Genomic DNA, 17,678 nt, shown 5'->3' on the forward strand with positions numbered 1-17,678 from the left:
CGCACAACATTCCATAGCGTATGCCCTTCGAATTATACATCATGTCGAGATCTATAAACCAATCAAATTACGGCTCCAGCAAAGAGTATGTTGGTATTTGCGAACGACGAGTTCTTATTTATATTTAAGTGCATACCTGTCGCAGTCATTTTAACGTATCGAGCCTATAATAAACCATCTGTAGCACAACTGTCGCCTTTCGACAGTTTGTTTTGCGTCAGGCCGCCATATACAGAACCGATTTGGCAGGGCCTACTGGAGAGACTTGACTTTGCAGACATCCGTCGCTAGTGGCCGCCCAAACACCAAGCTCCATCCAAACAGCAGGACAATCTTGGTCTAGGACGAACGTCAAAACCTTGGAAGCAATATCAGTGTAGCGTATCGAGCTGTTCGTTTCGTTGCAGCAAGTCGTGGAAAAGAGTGCCCAGCACATTTCTCATTTGCATTAGACGACACTGCATGTCGATACAATACTTATTCCTGCAGTAAATAAGTGGGCCGGTGATTTTGCCCCGATCGGATATCGACGTGGACGGATGCTGTCATTAAATGATTCGCGAGTGGGAGCTTGGTCGGCTGCACTGCAGCTGGGCATTAGACGCAGACACCGGCCCAGTACGGTGCTTTGAATGCGTTTTCGAATCGACAGATGTCTTCTTTGCGCAAGCACTCGCCAAAGATGCAGATGTAGTTCCAGCAGACGAGGTGGCCGAGTGGTTAAGGCGTTGGACTGCTAATCCAATGTGCTCTGCACGCGTGGGTTCGAATCCCATCCTCGTCGAAGAATTTTACGTAAAGCACGCGTTTGCGGTCACTCCTTCTCCATGCGAAACGCCACTCAGTAGTAACAACGAAGCGTGTACGTGGCAGATAGCGTGTGTATGAAATACGAGGCAAAACTGCCTACCAGATGAAAGCGCACAACATTCCATAGCGTATGCCCTTCGAATTATACATCATGTCGAGATCTATAAACCAATCAAATTTCGGCTCCAGCAAAGGGTATGTTGCTATTTGCGAACGACGAGTTCTTATTTATATTTAAGTGCATACCTGTCGCAGTCATTTTAACGTATCGAGCCTATAATAATCCATCTGTAGCACAACTGTTTTGCGTCAGGCCGCCATATACAGAACCGATTTGGCAGGGCCTACTGGAGAGACTTGACTTTGCAGACATCCGTCGCTAGTCGCCGCCCAAACACCAAGCTCCATCCAAACAGCAGGACAATCTTGGGCTAGGACGAACGTCAAAACCTTGCAAGCAATATCAGTGTAGCGTATCGAGCTGTCCGTTTCGTTGCAGCAAGTCGTGGAAAAGAGTGCCCAGCACATTTCTCATTTGCATTAGACGACACTGCATGTCGATACAATACTTATTCCTGCAGTAAATAAGTGGGCTGGTGATTTTGCCCCGATCGGATATCGACGTGGACGGATGCTGTCATTAAATGATTCGCGAGTGGGAGCTTGGTCGGCTGCACTGCAGCTGGGCATTAGACGCAGACACCGGCCCAGTACGGTGCTTTGAATGCGTTTTCGAATCGACAGATGTCTTCTTTTCGCAAGCACTCGCCAAAGATGCAGATGTAGTTCCAGCAGACGAGGTGGCCGAGTGGTTAAGGCGTTGGACTGCTAATCCAATGTGCTCTGCACGCGTGGGTTCGAATCCCATCCTCATCGAAGAATTTTACGTAAAGCACGCGTTTGCGGTCACTCCTTCTCCATGCGAAACGCCACTCAGTAGTAACAACGAAGCGTGTACGTGGCAGATAGCGTGTGTATGAAATACGAGGCAAAACTGCCTACCAGATGAAAGCGCACAACATTCCATAGCGTATGCCCTTCGAATTATACATCATGTCGAGATCTATAAACCAATCAAATTTCGGCTCCAGCAAAGGGTATGTTGGTATTTGCGAACGACGAGTTCTTATTTATATTTAAGTGCATACCTGTCGCAGTCATTTTAACGTATCGAGCCTATAATAATCCATCTGTAGCACAACTGTCGCCTTTCGACAGTTTGTTTTGCGTCAGGCCGCCATATACAGAACCGATTTGGCAGGGCCTACTGGAGAGACTTGACTTTGCAGACATCCGTCGCTAGTGGCCGCCCAAACACCAAGCTCCATCCAAACAGCAGGACAATCTTGGGCTAGGACGAACGTCAAAACCTTGCAAGCAATATCAGTGTGGCGTATCGAGCTGTCCGTTTGGTTGCAGCAAGTCGTGGAAAAGAGTGCCCAGCACATTTCTCATTTGCATTAGACGACACTGCATGTCGATACAATACTTATTCCTGCAGTAAATAAGTGGGCCGGTGATTTTGCCCCGATCGGATATCGACGTGGACGGATGCTGTCATTAAATGATTCGCGAGTGGGAGCTTGGTCGGCTGCACTGCAGCTGGGCATTAGACGCAGACACCGGCCCAGTACGGTGCTTTGAATGCGTTTTCGAATCGACAGATGTCTTCTTTGCGCAAGCACACGCCATAGATGCAGATGTAGTTAAAGCAGACGAGCTGGCCGAGTGGTTAAGGCGTTGGACTGCTAATCCAATGTGCTCTGCACGCGTGGGTTCGAATCCCATCCTCGTCGAAGAATTTTACGTAAAGCACGCGTTTGCGGTCACTCCTTCTCCATGCGAAACGCCACTCAGTAGTAACAACGAAGCGTGTACGTGGCAGATAGCGTGTGTATGAAATACGAGGCAAAACTGCCTACCAGATGAAAGCGCACAACATTCCATAGCGTATGCCCTTCGAATTATACATCATGTCGAGATCTATAAACCAATCAAATTTCGGCTCCAGCAAAGGGTATGTTGGTATTTGCGAACGACGAGTTCTTATTTATATTTAAGTGCATACCTGTCGCAGTCATTTTAACGTATCGAGCCTATAATAATCCATCTGTAGCACAACTGTCGCCTTTCGACAGTTTGTTTTGCGTCAGGCCGCCATATACAGAACCGATTTGGCAGGGCCTACTGGAGAGACTTGACTTTGCAGACATCCGTCGCTAGTGGCCGCCCAAACACCAAGCTCCATCCAAACAGCAGGACAATCTTGGGCTAGGACGAACGTCAAAACCTTGCAAGCAATATCAGTGTAGCGTATCGAGCTGTCCGTTTCGTTGCAGCAAGTCGTGGAAAAGAGTGCCCAGCACATTTCTCATTTGCATTAGACGACACTGCATGTCGATACAATACTTATTCCTGCAGTAAATAAGTGGGCTGGTGACTTTGCCCCGATCGGATATCGACGTGGACGGATGCTGTCATTAAATGATTCGCGAGTGGGAGCTTGGTCGGCTGCACTGCAGCTGGGCATTAGACGCAGACACCGGCCCAGTACGGTGCTTTGAATGCGTTTTCGAATCGACAGATGTCTTCTTTGCGCAAGCACTCGCCAAAGATGCAGATGTAGTTCCAGCAGACGAGGTGGCCGAGTGGTTAAGGCGTTGGACTGCTAATCCAATGTGCTCTGCACGCGTGGGTTCGAATCCCATCCTCGTCGAAGAATTTTACGTAAAGCACGCGTTTGCGGTCACTCCTTCTCCATGCGAAACGCCACTCAGTAGTAACAACGAAGCGTGTACGTGGCAGATAGCGTGTGTATGAAATACGAGGCAAAACTGCCTACCAGATGAAAGCGCACAACATTCCATAGCGTATGCCCTTCGAATTATACATCATGTCGAGATCTATAAACCAATCAAATTACGGCTCCAGCAAAGAGTATGTTGGTATTTGCGAACGACGAGTTCTTATTTATATTTAAGTGCATACCTGTCGCAGTCATTTTAACGTATCGAGCCTATAATAAACCATCTGTAGCACAACTGTCGCGTTTCGACAGTTTGTTTTGCGTCAGGCCGCCATATACAGAACCGATTTGGCAGGGCCTACTGGAGAGACTTGACTTTGCAGACATCCGTCGCTAGTGGCCGCCCAAACACCAAGCTCCATCCAAACAGCAGGACAATCTTGGGCTAGGACGAACGTCAAAACCTTGCAAGCAATATCAGTGTAGCGTATCGAGCTGTCCGTTTCGTTGCAGCAAGTCGTGGAAAAGAGTGCCCAGCACATTTCTCATTTGCATTAGACGACACTGCATGTCGATACAATACTTATTCCTGCAGTAAATAAGTGGGCCGGTGATTTTGCCCCGATCGGATATCGACGTGGACGGATGCTGTCATTAAATGATTCGCGAGTGGGAGCTTGGTCGGCTGCACTGCAGCTGGGCATTAGACGCAGACACCGGCCCAGTACGGTGCTTTGAATGCGTTTTCGAATCGACAGATGTCTTCTTTGCGCAAGCACTCGCCAAAGATGCAGATGTAGTTCCAGCAGACGAGGTGGCCGAGTGGTTAAGGCGTTGGACTGCTAACCCAATGTGCTCTGCACGCGTGGGTTCGAATCCCATCCTCGTCGAAGAATTTTACGTAAAGCACGCGTTTGCGGTCACTCCTTCTCCATGCGAAACGCCACTCAGTAGTAACAACGAAGCGTGTACGTGGCAGATAGCGTGTGTATGAAATACGAGGCAAAACTGCCTACCAGATGAAAGCGCACAACATTCCATAGCGTATGCCCTTCGAATTATACATCATGTCGAGATCTATAAACCAATCAAATTTCGGCTCCAGCAAAGGGTATGTTGGTATTTGCGAACGACGAGTTCTTATTTATATTTAAGTGCATACCTGTCGCAGTCATTTTAACGTATCGAGCCTATAATAATCCATCTGTAGCACGCGTCAGGCCGCCATATACAGAACCGATTTGGCAGGGCCTACTGGAGAGACTTGACTTTGCAGACATCCGTCGCTAGTGGCCGCCCAAACACCAAGCTCCATCCAAACAGCAGGACAATCTTGGGCTAGGACGAACGTCAAAACCTTGCAAGCAATATCAGTGTAGCGTATCGAGCTGTCCGTTTGGTTGCAGCAAGTCGTGGAAAAGAGTGCCCAGCACATTTCTCATTTGCATTAGACGACACTGCATGTCGATACAATACTTATTCCTGCAGTAAATAAGTGGGCCGGTGATTTTTCCCCGATCGGATATCGACGTGGACGGATGCTGTCATTAAATGATTCGCGAGTGGGAGCTTGGTCGGCTGCACTGCAGCTGGGCATTAGACGCAGACACCGGCCCAGTACGGTGCTTTGAATGCGTTTTCGAATCGACAGATGTCTTCTTTGCGCAAGCACACGCCATAGATGCAGATGTAGTTCCAGCAGACGAGGTGGCCGAGTGGTTAAGGCGTTGGACTGCTAATCCAATGTGCTCTGCACGCGTGGGTTCGAATCCCATCGTCATCGAAGAATTTTACGTAAAGCACGCGTTTGCGGTCACTCCTTCTCCATGCGTAACGCCACTCAGTAGTAACAACGAAGCGTGTACGTGGCAGATAGCGTGTGTATGAAATACGAGGCAAAACTGCCTACCAGATGAAAGCGCACAACATTCCATAGCGTATGCCCTTCGAATTATACATCATGTCGAGATCTATAAACCAATCAAATTTCGGCTCCAGCAAAGGGTATGTTGGTATTTGCGAACGACGAGTTCTTATTTATATTTAAGTGCATACCTGTCGCAGTCATTTTAACGTATCGAGCCTATAATAATCCATCTGTAGCACAACTGTCGCCTTTCGACAGTTTGTTTTGCGTCAGGCCGCCATATACAGAACCGATTTGGCAGGGCCTACTGGAGAGACTTGACTTTGCAGACATCCGTCGCAAGTGGTCCCCAAACACCAAGCTCCATCCAAACAGCAGGACAATCTTGGGCTAGGACGAACGTCAAAACCTTGCAAGCAATATCAGTGTGGCGTATCGAGCTGTCCGTTTGGTTGCAGCAAGTCGTGGAAAAGAGTGCCCAGCACATTTCTCATTTGCATTAGACGACACTGCATGTCGATACAATACTTATTCCTGCAGTAAATAAGTGGGCCGGTGATTTTGCCCCGATCGGATATCGACGTGGACGGATGCTGTCATTAAATGATTCGCGAGTGGGAGCTTGGTCGGCTGCACTGCAGCTGGGCATTAGACGCAGACACCGGCCCAGTACGGTGCTTTGAATGCGTTTTCGAATCGACAGATGTCTTCTTTGCGCAAGCACACGCCATAGATGCAGATGTAGTTCCAGCAGACGAGGTGGCCGAGTGGTTAAGGCGTTGGACTGCTAATCCAATGTGCTCTGCACGCGTGGGTTCGAATCCCATCCTCGTCGACGAATTTTACGTAAAGCACGCGTTTGCGGTCACTCCTTCTCCATGCGAAACGCCACTCAGTAGTAACAACGAAGCGTGTACGTGGCAGATAGCGTGTGTATGAAATACGAGGCAAAACTGCCTACCAGATGAAAGCGCACAACATTCCATAGCGTATGCCCTTCGAATTATACATCATGTCGAGATCTATAAACCAATAAAATTTCGGCTCCAGCAAAGGGTATGTTGGTATTTGCGAACGACGAGTTCTTATTTATATTTAAGTGCATACCTGTCGCAGTCATTTTAACGTATCGAGCCTATAATAATCCATCTGTAGCACAACTGTTTTGCGTCAGGCCGCCATATACAGAACCGATTTGGCAGGGCCTACTGGAGAGACTTGACTTTGCAGACATCCGTCGCTATTCGCCGCCCAAACACCAAGCTCCATCCAAACAGCAGGACAATCTTGGGCTAGGACGAACGTCAAAACCTTGCAAGCAATATCAGTGTAGCGTATCGAGCTGTCCGTTTCGTTGCAGCAAGTCGTGGAAAAGAGTGCCCAGCACATTTCTCATTTGCATTAGACGACACTGCATGTCGATACAATACTTATTCCTGCAGTAAATAAGTGGGCTGGTGATTTTGCCCCGATCGGATATCGACGTGGACGGATGCTGTCATTAAATGATTCGCGAGTGGGAGCTTGGTCGGCTGCACTGCAGCTGGGCATTAGACGCAGACACCGGCCCAGTACGGTGCTTTGAATGCGTTTTCGAATCGACAGATGTCTTCTTTGCGCAAGCACTCGCCAAAGATGCAGATGTAGTTCCAGCAGACGAGGTGGCCGAGTGGTTAAGGCGTTGGACTGCTAATCCAATGTGCTCTGCACGCGTGGGTTCGAATCCCATCCTCATCGAAGAATTTTACGTAAAGCACGCGTTTGCGGTCACTCCTTCTCCATGCGTAACGCCACTCAGTAGTAACAACGAAGCGTGTACGTGGCAGATAGCGTGTGTATGAAATACGAGGCAAAACTGCCTACCAGATGAAAGCGCACAACATTCCATAGCGTATGCCCTTCGAATTATACATCATGTCGAGATCTATAAACCAATCAAATTTCGGCTCCAGCAAAGGGTATGTTGGTATTTGCGAACGACGAGTTCTTATTTATATTTAAGTGCATACCTGTCGCAGTCATTTTAACGTATCGAGCCTATAATAATCCATCTGTAGCACAACTGTCGCCTTTCGACAGTTTGTTTTGCGTCAGGCCGCCATATACAGAACCGATTTGGCAGGGCCTACTGGAGAGACTTGACTTTGCAGACATCCGTCGCTAGTGGTCCCCAAACACCAAGCTCCATCCAAACAGCAGGACAATCTTGGGCTAGGACGAACGTCAAAACCTTGCAAGCAATATCAGTGTGGCGTATCGAGCTGTCCGTTTGGTTGCAGCAAGTCGTGGAAAAGAGTGCCCAGCACATTTCTCATTTGCATTAGACGACACTGCATGTCGATACAATACTTATTCCTGCAGTAAATAAGTGGGCCGGTGATTTTGCCCCGATCGGATATCGACGTGGACGGATGCTGTCATTAAATGATTCGCGAGTGGGAGCTTGGTCGGCTGCACTGCAGCTGGGCATTAGACGCAGACACCGGCCCAGTACGGTGCTTTGAATGCGTTTTCGAATCGACAGATGTCTTCTTTGCGCAAGCACACGCCATAGATGCAGATGTAGTTAAAGCAGACGAGCTGGCCGAGTGGTTAAGGCGTTGGACTGCTAATCCAATGTGCTCTGCACGCGTGGGTTCGAATCCCATCCTCGTCGAAGAATTTTACGTAAAGCACGCGTTTGCGGTCACTCCTTCTCCATGCGAAACGCCACTCAGTAGTAACAACGAAGCGTGTACGTGGCAGATAGCGTGTGTATGAAATACGAGGCAAAACTGCCTACCAGATGAAAGCGCACAACATTCCATAGCGTATGCCCTTCGAATTATACATCATGTCGAGATCTATAAACCAATCAAATTTCGGCTCCAGCAAAGGGTATGTTGGTATTTGCGAACGACGAGTTCTTATTTATATTTAAGTGCATACCTGTCGCAGTCATTTTAACGTATCGAGCCTATAATAATCCATCTGTAGCACAACTGTCGCCTTTCGACAGTTTGATTTGCGTCAGGCCGCCATATACAGAACCGATTTGGCAGGGCCTACTGGAGAGACTTGACTTTGCAGACATCCGTCGCTAGTGGCCGCCCAAACACCAAGCTCCATCCAAACAGCAGGACAATCTTGGGCTAGGACGAACGTCAAAACCTTGCAAGCAATATCAGTGTAGCGTATCGAGCTGTCCGTTTCGTTGCAGCAAGTCGTGGAAAAGAGTGCCCAGCACATTTCTCATTTGCATTAGACGACACTGCATGTCGATACAATACTTATTCCTGCAGTAAATAAGTGGGCTGGTGACTTTGCCCCGATCGGATATCGACGTGGACGGATGCTGTCATTAAATGATTCGCGAGTGGGAGCTTGGTCGGCTGCACTGCAGCTGGGCATTAGACGCAGACACCGGCCCAGTACGGTGCTTTGAATGCGTTTTCGAATCGACAGATGTCTTCTTTGCGCAAGCACTCGCCAAAGATGCAGATGTAGTTCCAGCAGACGAGGTGGCCGAGTGGTTAAGGCGTTGGACTGCTAATCCAATGTGCTCTGCACGCGTGGGTTCGAATCCCATCCTCGTCGAAGAATTTTACGTAAAGCACGCGTTTGCGGTCACTCCTTCTCCATGCGAAACGCCACTCAGTAGTAACAACGAAGCGTGTACGTGGCAGATAGCGTGTGTATGAAATACGAGGCAAAACTGCCTACCAGATGAAAGCGCACAACATTCCATAGCGTATGCCCTTCGAATTATACATCATGTCGAGATCTATAAACCAATCAAATTACGGCTCCAGCAAAGAGTATGTTGGTATTTGCGAACGACGAGTTCTTATTTATATTTAAGTGCATACCTGTCGCAGTCATTTTAACGTATCGAGCCTATAATAAACCATCTGTAGCACAACTGTCGCCTTTCGACAGTTTGTTTTGCGTCAGGCCGCCATATACAGAACCGATTTGGCAGGGCCTACTGGAGAGACTTGACTTTGCAGACATCCGTCGCTAGTGGCCGCCCAAACACCAAGCTCCATCCAAACAGCAGGACAATCTTGGGCTAGGACGAACGTCAAAACCTTGCAAGCAATATCAGTGTGGCGTATCGAGCTGTCCGTTTGGTTGCAGCAAGTCGTGGAAAAGAGTGCCCAGCACATTTCTCATTTGCATTAGACGACACTGCATGTCGATACAATACTTATTCCTGCAGTAAATAAGTGGGCCGGTGATTTTGCCCCGATCGGATATCGACGTGGACGGATGCTGTCATTAAATGATTCGCGAGTGGGAGCTTGGTCGGCTGCACTGCAGCTGGGCATTAGACGCAGACACCGGCCCAGTACGGTGCTTTGAATGCGTTTTCGAATCGACAGATGTCTTCTTTGCGCAAGCACACGCCAAAGATGCAGATGTAGTTAAAGCAGACGAGCTGGCCGAGTGGTTAAGGCGTTGGACTGCTAATCCAATGTGCTCTGCACGCGTGGGTTCGAATCCCATCCTCGTCGAAGAATTTTACGTAAAGCACGCGTTTGCGGTCACTCCTTGTCCATGCGAAACGCCACTCAGTAGTAACAACGAAGCGTGTACGTGGCAGATAGCGTGTGTATGAAATACGAGGCAAAACTGCCTACCAGATGAAAGCGCACAACATTCCATAGCGTATGCCCTTCGAATTATACATCATGTCGAGATCTATAAACCAATCAAATTTCGGCTCCAGCAAAGGGTATGTTGGTATTTGCGAACGACGAGTTCTTATTTATATTTAAGTGCATACCTGTCGCAGTCATTTTAACGTATCGAGCCTATAATAATCCATCTGTAGCACAACTGTCGCCTTTCGACAGTTTGTTTTGCGTCAGGCCGCCATATACAGAACCGATTTGGCAGGGCCTACTGGAGAGACTTGACTTTGCAGACATCCGTCGCTAGTGGCCGCCCAAACACCAAGCTCCATCCAAACAGCAGGACAATCTTGGGCTAGGACGAACGTCAAAACCTTGCAAGCAATATCAGTGTAGCGTATCGAGCTGTCCGTTTCGTTGCAGCAAGTCGTGGAAAAGAGTGCCCAGCACATTTCTCATTTGCATTAGACGACACTGCATGTCGATACAATACTTATTCCTGCAGTAAATAAGTGGGCTGGTGATTTTGCCCCGATCGGATATCGACGTGGACGGATGCTGTCATTAAATGATTCGCGAGTGGGAGCTTGGTCGGCTGCACTGCAGCTGGGCATTAGACGCAGACACCGGCCCAGTACGGTGCTTTGAATGCGTTTTCGAATCGACAGATGTCTTCTTTGCGCAAGCACTCGCCAAAGATGCAGATGTAGTTCCAGCAGACGAGGTGGCCGAGTGGTTAAGGCGTTGGACTGCTAATCCAATGTGCTCTGCACGCGTGGGTTCGAATCCCATCCTCGTCGAAGAATTTTACGTAAAGCACGCGTTTGCGGTCACTCCTTCTCCATGCGAAACGCCACTCAGTAGTAACAACGAAGCGTGTACGTGGCAGATAGCGTGTGTATGAAATACGAGGCAAAACTGCCTACCAGATGAAAGCGCACAACATTCCATAGCGTATGCCCTTCGAATTATACATCATGTCGAGATCTATAAACCAATCAAATTTCGGCTCCAGCAAAGGGTATGTTGGTATTTGCGAACGACGAGTTCTTATTTATATTTAAGTGCATACCTGTCGCAGTCATTTTAACGTATCGAGCCTATAATAATCCATCTGTAGCACAACTGTTTTGCGTCAGGCCGCCATATACAGAACCGATTTGGCAGGGCCTACTGGAGAGACTTGACTTTGCAGACATCCGTCGCTAGTGGCCGCCCAAACACCAAGCTCCATCCAAACAGCAGGACAATCTTGGGCTAGGACGAACGTCAAAACCTTGCAAGCAATATCAGTGTGGCGTATCGAGCTGTCCGTTTGGTTGCAGCAAGTCGTGGAAAAGAGTGCCCAGCACATTTCTCATTTGCATTAGACGACACTGCATGTCGATACAATACTTATTCCTGCAGTAAATAAGTGGGCCGGTGATTTTGCCCCGATCGGATATCGACGTGGACGGATGCTGTCATTAAATGATTCACGAGTGGGAGCTTGGTCGGCTGCACTGCAGCTGGGCATTAGACGCAGACACCGGCCCAGTACGGTGCTTTGAATGCGTTTTCGAATCGACAGATGTCTTCTTTGCGCAAGCACACGCCATAGATGCAGATGTAGTTCCAGCAGACGAGGTGGCCGAGTGGTTAAGGCGTTGGACTGCTAATCCAATGTGCTCTGCACGCGTGGGTTCGAATCCCATCCTCGTCGAAGAATTTTACGTAAAGCACGCGTTTGCGGTCACTCCTTGTCCATGCGAAACGCCACTCAGTAGTAACAACGAAGCGTGTACGTGGCAGATAGCGTGTGTATGAAATACGAGGCAAAACTGCCTACCAGATGAAAGCGCACAACATTCCATAGCGTATGCCCTTCGAATTATACATCATGTCGAGATCTATAAACCAATCAAATTTCGGCTCCAGCAAAGGGTATGTTGGTATTTGCGAACGACGAGTTCTTATTTATATTTAAGTGCATACCTGTCGCAGTCATTTTAACGTATCGAGCCTATAATAAACCATCTGTAGCACAACTGTCGCCTTTCGACAGTTTGTTTTGCGTCAGGCCGCCATATACAGAACCGATTTGGCAGGGCCTACTGGAGAGACTTGACTTTGCAGACATCCGTCGCTAGTGGCCGCCCAAACACCAAGCTCCATCCAAACAGCAGGACAATCTTGGGCTAGGACGAACGTCAAAACCTTGCAAGCAATATCAGTGTAGCGTATCGAGCTGTCCGTTTCGTTGCAGCAAGTCGTGGAAAAGAGTGCCCAGCACATTTCTCATTTGCATTAGACGACACTGCATGTCGATACAATACTTATTCCTGCAGTAAATAAGTGGGCTGGTGACTTTGCCCCGATCGGATATCGACGTGGACGGATGCTGTCATTAAATGATTCGCGAGTGGGAGCTTGGTCGGCTGCACTGCAGCTGGGCATTAGACGCAGACACCGGCCCAGTACGGTGCTTTGAATGCGTTTTCGAATCGACAGATGTATTCTTTGCGCAAGCACTCGCCAAAGATGCAGATGTAGTTCCAGCAGACGAGGTGGCCGAGTGGTTAAGGCGTTGGACTGCTAATCCAATGTGCTCTGCACTCGTGGGTTCGAATCCCATCCTCGTCGAAGAATTTTACGTAAAGCACGCGTTTGCGGTCACTCCTTCTCCATGCGAAACGCCACTCAGTAGTAACAACGAAGCGTGTACGTGGCAGATAGCGCGTGTATGAAATACGAGGCAAAACTGCCTACCAGATGAAAGCGCACAACATTCCATAGCGTATGCCCTTCGAATTATACATCATGTCGAGATCTATAAACCAATCAAATTTCGGCTCCAGCAAAGGGTATGTTGGTATTTGCGAACGACGAGTTCTTATTTATATTTAAGTGCATACCTGTCGCAGTCATTTTAACGTATCGAGCCTATAATAATCCATCTGTAGCAGTGCGTCAGGCCGCCATATACAGAACCGATTTGGCAGGGCCTACTGGAGAGACTTGACTTTGCAGACATCCTCGCTAGTGGCCGCCCAAACACCAAGCTCCATCCAAACAGCAGGACAATCTTGGGCTAGGACGAACGTCAAAACCTTGCAAGCAATATCAGTGTAGCGTATCGAGCTGTCCGTTTCGTTGCAGCAAGTCGTGGAAAAGAGTGCCCAGCACATTTCTCATTTGCATTAGACGACACTGCATGTCGATACAATACTTATTCCTGCAGTAAATAAGTGGGCTGGTGATTTTGCCCCGATCGGATATCGACGTGGACGGATGCTGTCATTAAATGATTCGCGAGTGGGAGCTTGGTCGGCTGCACTGCAGCTGGGCATTAGACGCAGACACCGGCCCAGTACGGTGCTTTGAATGCGTTTTCGAATCGACAGATGTCTTCTTTGCGCAAGCACTCGCCAAAGATGCAGATGTAGTTCCAGCAGACGAGGTGGCCGAGTGGTTAAGGCGTTGGACTGCTAATCCAATGTGCTCTGCACGCGTGGGTTCGAATCCCATCCTCGTCGAAGAATTTTACGTAAAGCACGCGTTTGCGGTCACTCCTTCTCCATGCGAAACGCCACTCAGTAGTAACAACGAAGCGTGTACGTGGCAGATAGCGTGTGTATGAAATACGAGGCAAAACTGCCTACCAGATGAAAGCGCACAACATTCCATAGCGTATGCCCTTCGAATTATACATCATGTCGAGATCTATAAACCAATCAAATTTCGGCTCCAGCAAAGGGTATGTTGGTATTTGCGAACGACGAGTTCTTATTTATATTTAAGTGCATACCTGTCGCAGTCATTTTAACGTATCGAGCCTATAATAATCCATCTGTAGCACAACTGTTTTGCGTCAGGCCGCCATATACAGAACCGATTTGGCAGGGCCTACTGGAGAGACTTGACTTTGCAGACATCCGTCGCTAGTGGCCGCCCAAACACCAAGCTCCATCCAAACAGCAGGACAATCTTGGGCTAGGACGAACGTCAAAACCTTGCAAGCAATATCAGTGTAGCGTATCGAGCTGTCCGTTTCGTTGCAGCAAGTCGTGGAAAAGAGTGCCCAGCACATTTCTCATTTGCATTAGACGACACTGCATGTCGATACAATACTTATTCCTGCAGTAAATAAGTGGGCTGGTGATTTTGCCCCGATCGGATATCGACGTGGACGGATGCTGTCATTAAATGATTCGCGAGTGGGAGCTTGGTCGGCTGCACTGCAGCTGGGCATTAGACGCAGACACCGGCCCAGTACGGTGCTTTGAATGCGTTTTCGAATCGACAGATGTCTTCTTTGCGCAAGCACTCGCCAAAGATGCAGATGTAGTTCCAGCAGACGAGGTGGCCGAGTGGTTAAGGCGTTGGACTGCTAATCCAATGTGCTCTGCACGCGTGGGTTCGAATCCCATCCTCGTCGAAGAATTTTACGTAAAGTACGCGTTTGCGGTCACTCCTTCTCCATGCGAAACGCCACTCAGTAGTAACAACGAAGCGTGTACGTGGCAGATAGCGTGTGTATGAAATACGAGGCAAAACTGCCTACCAGATGAAAGCGCACAACATTCCATAGCGTATGCCCTTCGAATTATACATCATGTCGAGATCTATAAACCAATCAAATTTCGGCTCCAGCAAAGGGTATGTTGGTATTTGCGAACGGCGAGTTCTTATTTATATTTAAGTGCATACCTGTCGCAGTCATTTTAACGTATCGAGCCTATAATAATCCATCTGTAGCACAACTGTCGCCTTTCGACAGTTTGTTTTGCGTCAGGCCGCCATATACAGAACCGATTTGGCAGGGCCTACTGGAGAGACTTGACTTTGCAGACATCCGTCGCTAGTGGCCGCCCAAACGCCAAGCTCCATCCAAACAGCAGGACAATCTTGGGCTAGGACGAACGTCAAAACCTTGCAAGCAATATCAGTGTAGCGTATCGAGCTGTCCGTTTCGTTGCAGCAAGTCGTGGAAAAGAGTGCCCAGCACATTTCTCATTTGCATTAGACGACACTGCATGTCGATACAATACTTATTCCTGCAGTAAATAAGTGGGCCGGTGATTTTGCCCCGATCGGATATCGACGTGGACGGATGCTGTCATTAAATGATTCGCGAGTGGGAGCTTGGTCGGCTGCACTGCAGCTGGGCATTAGACGCAGACACCGGCCCAGTACGGTGCTTTGAATGCGTTTTCGAATCGACAGATGTCTTCTTTGCGCAAGCACACGCCATAGATGCAGATGTAGTTCCAGCAGACGAGGTGGCCGAGTGGTTAAGGCGTTGGACTGCTAATCCAATGTGCTCTGCACGCGTGGGTTCGAATCCCATCCTCGTCGAAGAATTTTACGTAAAGCACGCGTTTGCGGTCACTCCTTCTCCATGCGAAACGCCACTCAGTAGTAACAACGAAGCGTGTACGTGGCAGATAGCGTGTGTATGAAATACGAGGCAAAACTGCCTACCAGATGAAAGCGCACAACATTCCATAGCGTATGCCCTTCGAATTATACATCATGTCGAGATCTATAAACCAATCAAATTTCGGCTCCAGCAAAGGGTATGTTGGTATTTGCGAACGACGAGTTCTTATTTATATTTAAGTGCATACCTGTCGCAGTCATTTTAACGTATCGAGCCTATAATAATCCATCTGTAGCACAACTGTCGCCTTTCGACAGTTTGTTTTGCGTCAGGCCGCCATATACAGAACCGATTTGGCAGGGCCTACTGGAGAGACTTGACTTTGCAGACATCCGTCGCTAGTGGCCGCCCAAACACCAAGCTCCATCCAAACAGCAGGACAATCTTGGGCTAGGACGAACGTCAAAACCTTGCAAGCAATATCAGTGTAGCGTATCGAGCTGTCCGTTTCGTTGCAGCAAGTCGTGGAAAAGAGTGCCCAGCACATTTCTCATTTGCATTAGACGACACTGCATGTCGATACAATACTTATTCCTGCAGTAAATAAGTGGGCTGGTGATTTTGCCCCGATCGGATATCGACGTGGACGGATGCTGTCATTAAATGATTCGCGAGTGGGAGCTTGGTCGGCTGCACTGCAGCTGGGCATTAGACGCAGACACCGGCCCAGTACGGTGCTTTGAATGCGTTTTCGAATCGACAGATGTCTTCTTTGCGCAAGCACTCGCCAAAGATGCAGATGTAGTTCCAGCAGACGAAGTGGCCGAGTGGTTAAGGCGTTGGACTGCTGATCCAATGTGCTCTGCACGCGTGGGTTCGAATCCCATCCTCGTCGAAGAATTTTACGTAAAGCACGCGTTTGCGGTCACTCCTTCTCCATGCGAGACGCCACTCAGTAGTAACAACGAAGCGTGTACGTGGCAGATAGCGTGTGTATGAAATACGAGGCAAAACTGCCTACCAGGTGAAAGCGCACAACATTCCATAGCGTATGCCCTTCGAATTATACATCATGTCGAGATCTATAAACCAATCAAATTTCGGCTCCAGCAAAGGGTATGTTGGTATTTGCGAACGACGAGTTCTTATTTATATTTAAGTGCATACCTGTCGCAGTCATTTTAACGTATCGAGCCTATAATAATCCATCTGTAGCCTTTCGACAGTTTGTTTTGCGTCAGGCCGCCATATACAGAACCGATTTGGCAGGGCCTACTGGAGAGACTTGACTTTGCAGACATCCGTCGCTAGTGGCCGCCCAAACACCAAGCTCCATCCAAACAGCAGGACAATCTTGGGCTAGGACGAACGTCAAAACCTTGCAAGCAATATCAGTGTAGCGTATCGAGCTGTCCGTTTCGTTGCAGCAAGTCGTGGAAAAGAGTGCCCAGCACATTTCTCATTTGCATTAGACGACACTGCATGTCGATACAATACTTATTCCTGCAGTAAATAATTGGGCTGGTGATTTTGCCCCGATCGGATATCGACGTGGACGGATGCTGTCATTAAATGATTCGCGAGTGGGAGCTTGGTCGGCTGCACTGCAGCTGGGCATTAGACGCAGACACCGGCCCAGTACGGTGCTTTGAATGCGTTTTCGAATCGACAGATGTCTTCTTTGCGCAAGCACTCGCCAAAGATGCAGATGTAGTTCCAGCAGACGAGGTGGCCGAGTGGTTAAGGCGTTGGACTGCTAATCCAATGTGCTCTGCACGCGTGGGTTCGAATCCCATCCTCGTCGAAGAATTTTACGTAAAGTACGCGTTTGCGGTCACTCCTTCTCCATGCGAAACGCCACTCAGTAGTAACAACGAAGCGTGTACGTGGCAGATAGCGTGTGTATGAAATACGAGGCAAAACTGCCTACCAGATGAAAGCGCACAACATTCCATAGCGTATGCCCTTCGAATTATACATCATGTCGAGATCTATAAACCAATCAAATTTCGGCTCCAGCAAAGGGTATGTTGGTATTTGCGAACGACGAGTTCTTATTTATATTTAAGTGCATACCTGTCGCAGTCATTTTAACGTATCGAGCCTATAATAATCCATCTGTAGCACAACTGTCGCCTTTCGACAGTTTGTTTTGCGTCAGGCCGCCATATACAGAACCGATTTGGTAGGGCCTACTGGAGAGACTTGACTTTGCAGACATCCGTCGCTAGTGGCCGCCCAAACACCAAGCTCCATCCAAACAGCAGGACAATCTTG

At 48.5% G+C, this 17,678-nt stretch overlaps 19 non-coding genes across 19 annotated transcripts; all 19 read left to right on the top strand.

Moving 5' to 3' along the window:
* Window positions 1-702: 702 nt before the first annotated feature.
* Window positions 703-784, top strand: Trnas-gcu (transfer RNA serine (anticodon GCU)). The gene has a single exon. It is a non-coding gene; the product is annotated as a tRNA-Ser (tRNA).
* An 820-nt stretch (window positions 785-1,604) lies between these two features.
* Window positions 1,605-1,686, top strand: Trnas-gcu (transfer RNA serine (anticodon GCU)). Its single transcript has one exon. It is a non-coding gene; the product is annotated as a tRNA-Ser (tRNA).
* An 838-nt stretch (window positions 1,687-2,524) lies between these two features.
* On the top strand, window positions 2,525-2,606 carry Trnas-gcu (transfer RNA serine (anticodon GCU)). The gene has a single exon. It is a non-coding gene; the product is annotated as a tRNA-Ser (tRNA).
* An 838-nt stretch (window positions 2,607-3,444) lies between these two features.
* On the top strand, window positions 3,445-3,526 carry Trnas-gcu (transfer RNA serine (anticodon GCU)). The gene has a single exon. It is a non-coding gene; the product is annotated as a tRNA-Ser (tRNA).
* An 838-nt stretch (window positions 3,527-4,364) lies between these two features.
* Window positions 4,365-4,446, top strand: Trnas-gcu (transfer RNA serine (anticodon GCU)). The gene has a single exon. It is a non-coding gene; the product is annotated as a tRNA-Ser (tRNA).
* Window positions 4,447-5,257: 811 nt separating this feature from the next.
* On the top strand, window positions 5,258-5,339 carry Trnas-gcu (transfer RNA serine (anticodon GCU)). The gene has a single exon. It is a non-coding gene; the product is annotated as a tRNA-Ser (tRNA).
* An 837-nt stretch (window positions 5,340-6,176) lies between these two features.
* Window positions 6,177-6,258, top strand: Trnas-gcu (transfer RNA serine (anticodon GCU)). The gene has a single exon. It is a non-coding gene; the product is annotated as a tRNA-Ser (tRNA).
* An 820-nt stretch (window positions 6,259-7,078) lies between these two features.
* Trnas-gcu (transfer RNA serine (anticodon GCU)) lies at window positions 7,079-7,160 on the top strand. The gene has a single exon. It is a non-coding gene; the product is annotated as a tRNA-Ser (tRNA).
* Window positions 7,161-7,997: 837 nt separating this feature from the next.
* Trnas-gcu (transfer RNA serine (anticodon GCU)) lies at window positions 7,998-8,079 on the top strand. The gene has a single exon. It is a non-coding gene; the product is annotated as a tRNA-Ser (tRNA).
* Window positions 8,080-8,917: 838 nt separating this feature from the next.
* On the top strand, window positions 8,918-8,999 carry Trnas-gcu (transfer RNA serine (anticodon GCU)). The gene has a single exon. It is a non-coding gene; the product is annotated as a tRNA-Ser (tRNA).
* An 838-nt stretch (window positions 9,000-9,837) lies between these two features.
* Trnas-gcu (transfer RNA serine (anticodon GCU)) lies at window positions 9,838-9,919 on the top strand. The gene has a single exon. It is a non-coding gene; the product is annotated as a tRNA-Ser (tRNA).
* Window positions 9,920-10,757: 838 nt separating this feature from the next.
* Window positions 10,758-10,839, top strand: Trnas-gcu (transfer RNA serine (anticodon GCU)). Its single transcript has one exon. It is a non-coding gene; the product is annotated as a tRNA-Ser (tRNA).
* Window positions 10,840-11,659: 820 nt separating this feature from the next.
* On the top strand, window positions 11,660-11,741 carry Trnas-gcu (transfer RNA serine (anticodon GCU)). Its single transcript has one exon. It is a non-coding gene; the product is annotated as a tRNA-Ser (tRNA).
* Window positions 11,742-12,579: 838 nt separating this feature from the next.
* Window positions 12,580-12,661, top strand: Trnas-gcu (transfer RNA serine (anticodon GCU)). Its single transcript has one exon. It is a non-coding gene; the product is annotated as a tRNA-Ser (tRNA).
* Window positions 12,662-13,472: 811 nt separating this feature from the next.
* Trnas-gcu (transfer RNA serine (anticodon GCU)) lies at window positions 13,473-13,554 on the top strand. The gene has a single exon. It is a non-coding gene; the product is annotated as a tRNA-Ser (tRNA).
* Window positions 13,555-14,374: 820 nt separating this feature from the next.
* Window positions 14,375-14,456, top strand: Trnas-gcu (transfer RNA serine (anticodon GCU)). The gene has a single exon. It is a non-coding gene; the product is annotated as a tRNA-Ser (tRNA).
* An 838-nt stretch (window positions 14,457-15,294) lies between these two features.
* Window positions 15,295-15,376, top strand: Trnas-gcu (transfer RNA serine (anticodon GCU)). The gene has a single exon. It is a non-coding gene; the product is annotated as a tRNA-Ser (tRNA).
* Window positions 15,377-16,214: 838 nt separating this feature from the next.
* Window positions 16,215-16,296, top strand: Trnas-gcu (transfer RNA serine (anticodon GCU)). The gene has a single exon. It is a non-coding gene; the product is annotated as a tRNA-Ser (tRNA).
* Window positions 16,297-17,123: 827 nt separating this feature from the next.
* Trnas-gcu (transfer RNA serine (anticodon GCU)) lies at window positions 17,124-17,205 on the top strand. Its single transcript has one exon. It is a non-coding gene; the product is annotated as a tRNA-Ser (tRNA).
* The last annotated feature ends 473 nt before the right edge of the window (window positions 17,206-17,678 follow it).

Source organism: Schistocerca cancellata, chromosome 2 (genome assembly GCF_023864275.1).
Source record: "Schistocerca cancellata isolate TAMUIC-IGC-003103 chromosome 2, iqSchCanc2.1, whole genome shotgun sequence".
Taxonomy (NCBI): domain Eukaryota; kingdom Metazoa; phylum Arthropoda; class Insecta; order Orthoptera; family Acrididae; genus Schistocerca; species Schistocerca cancellata.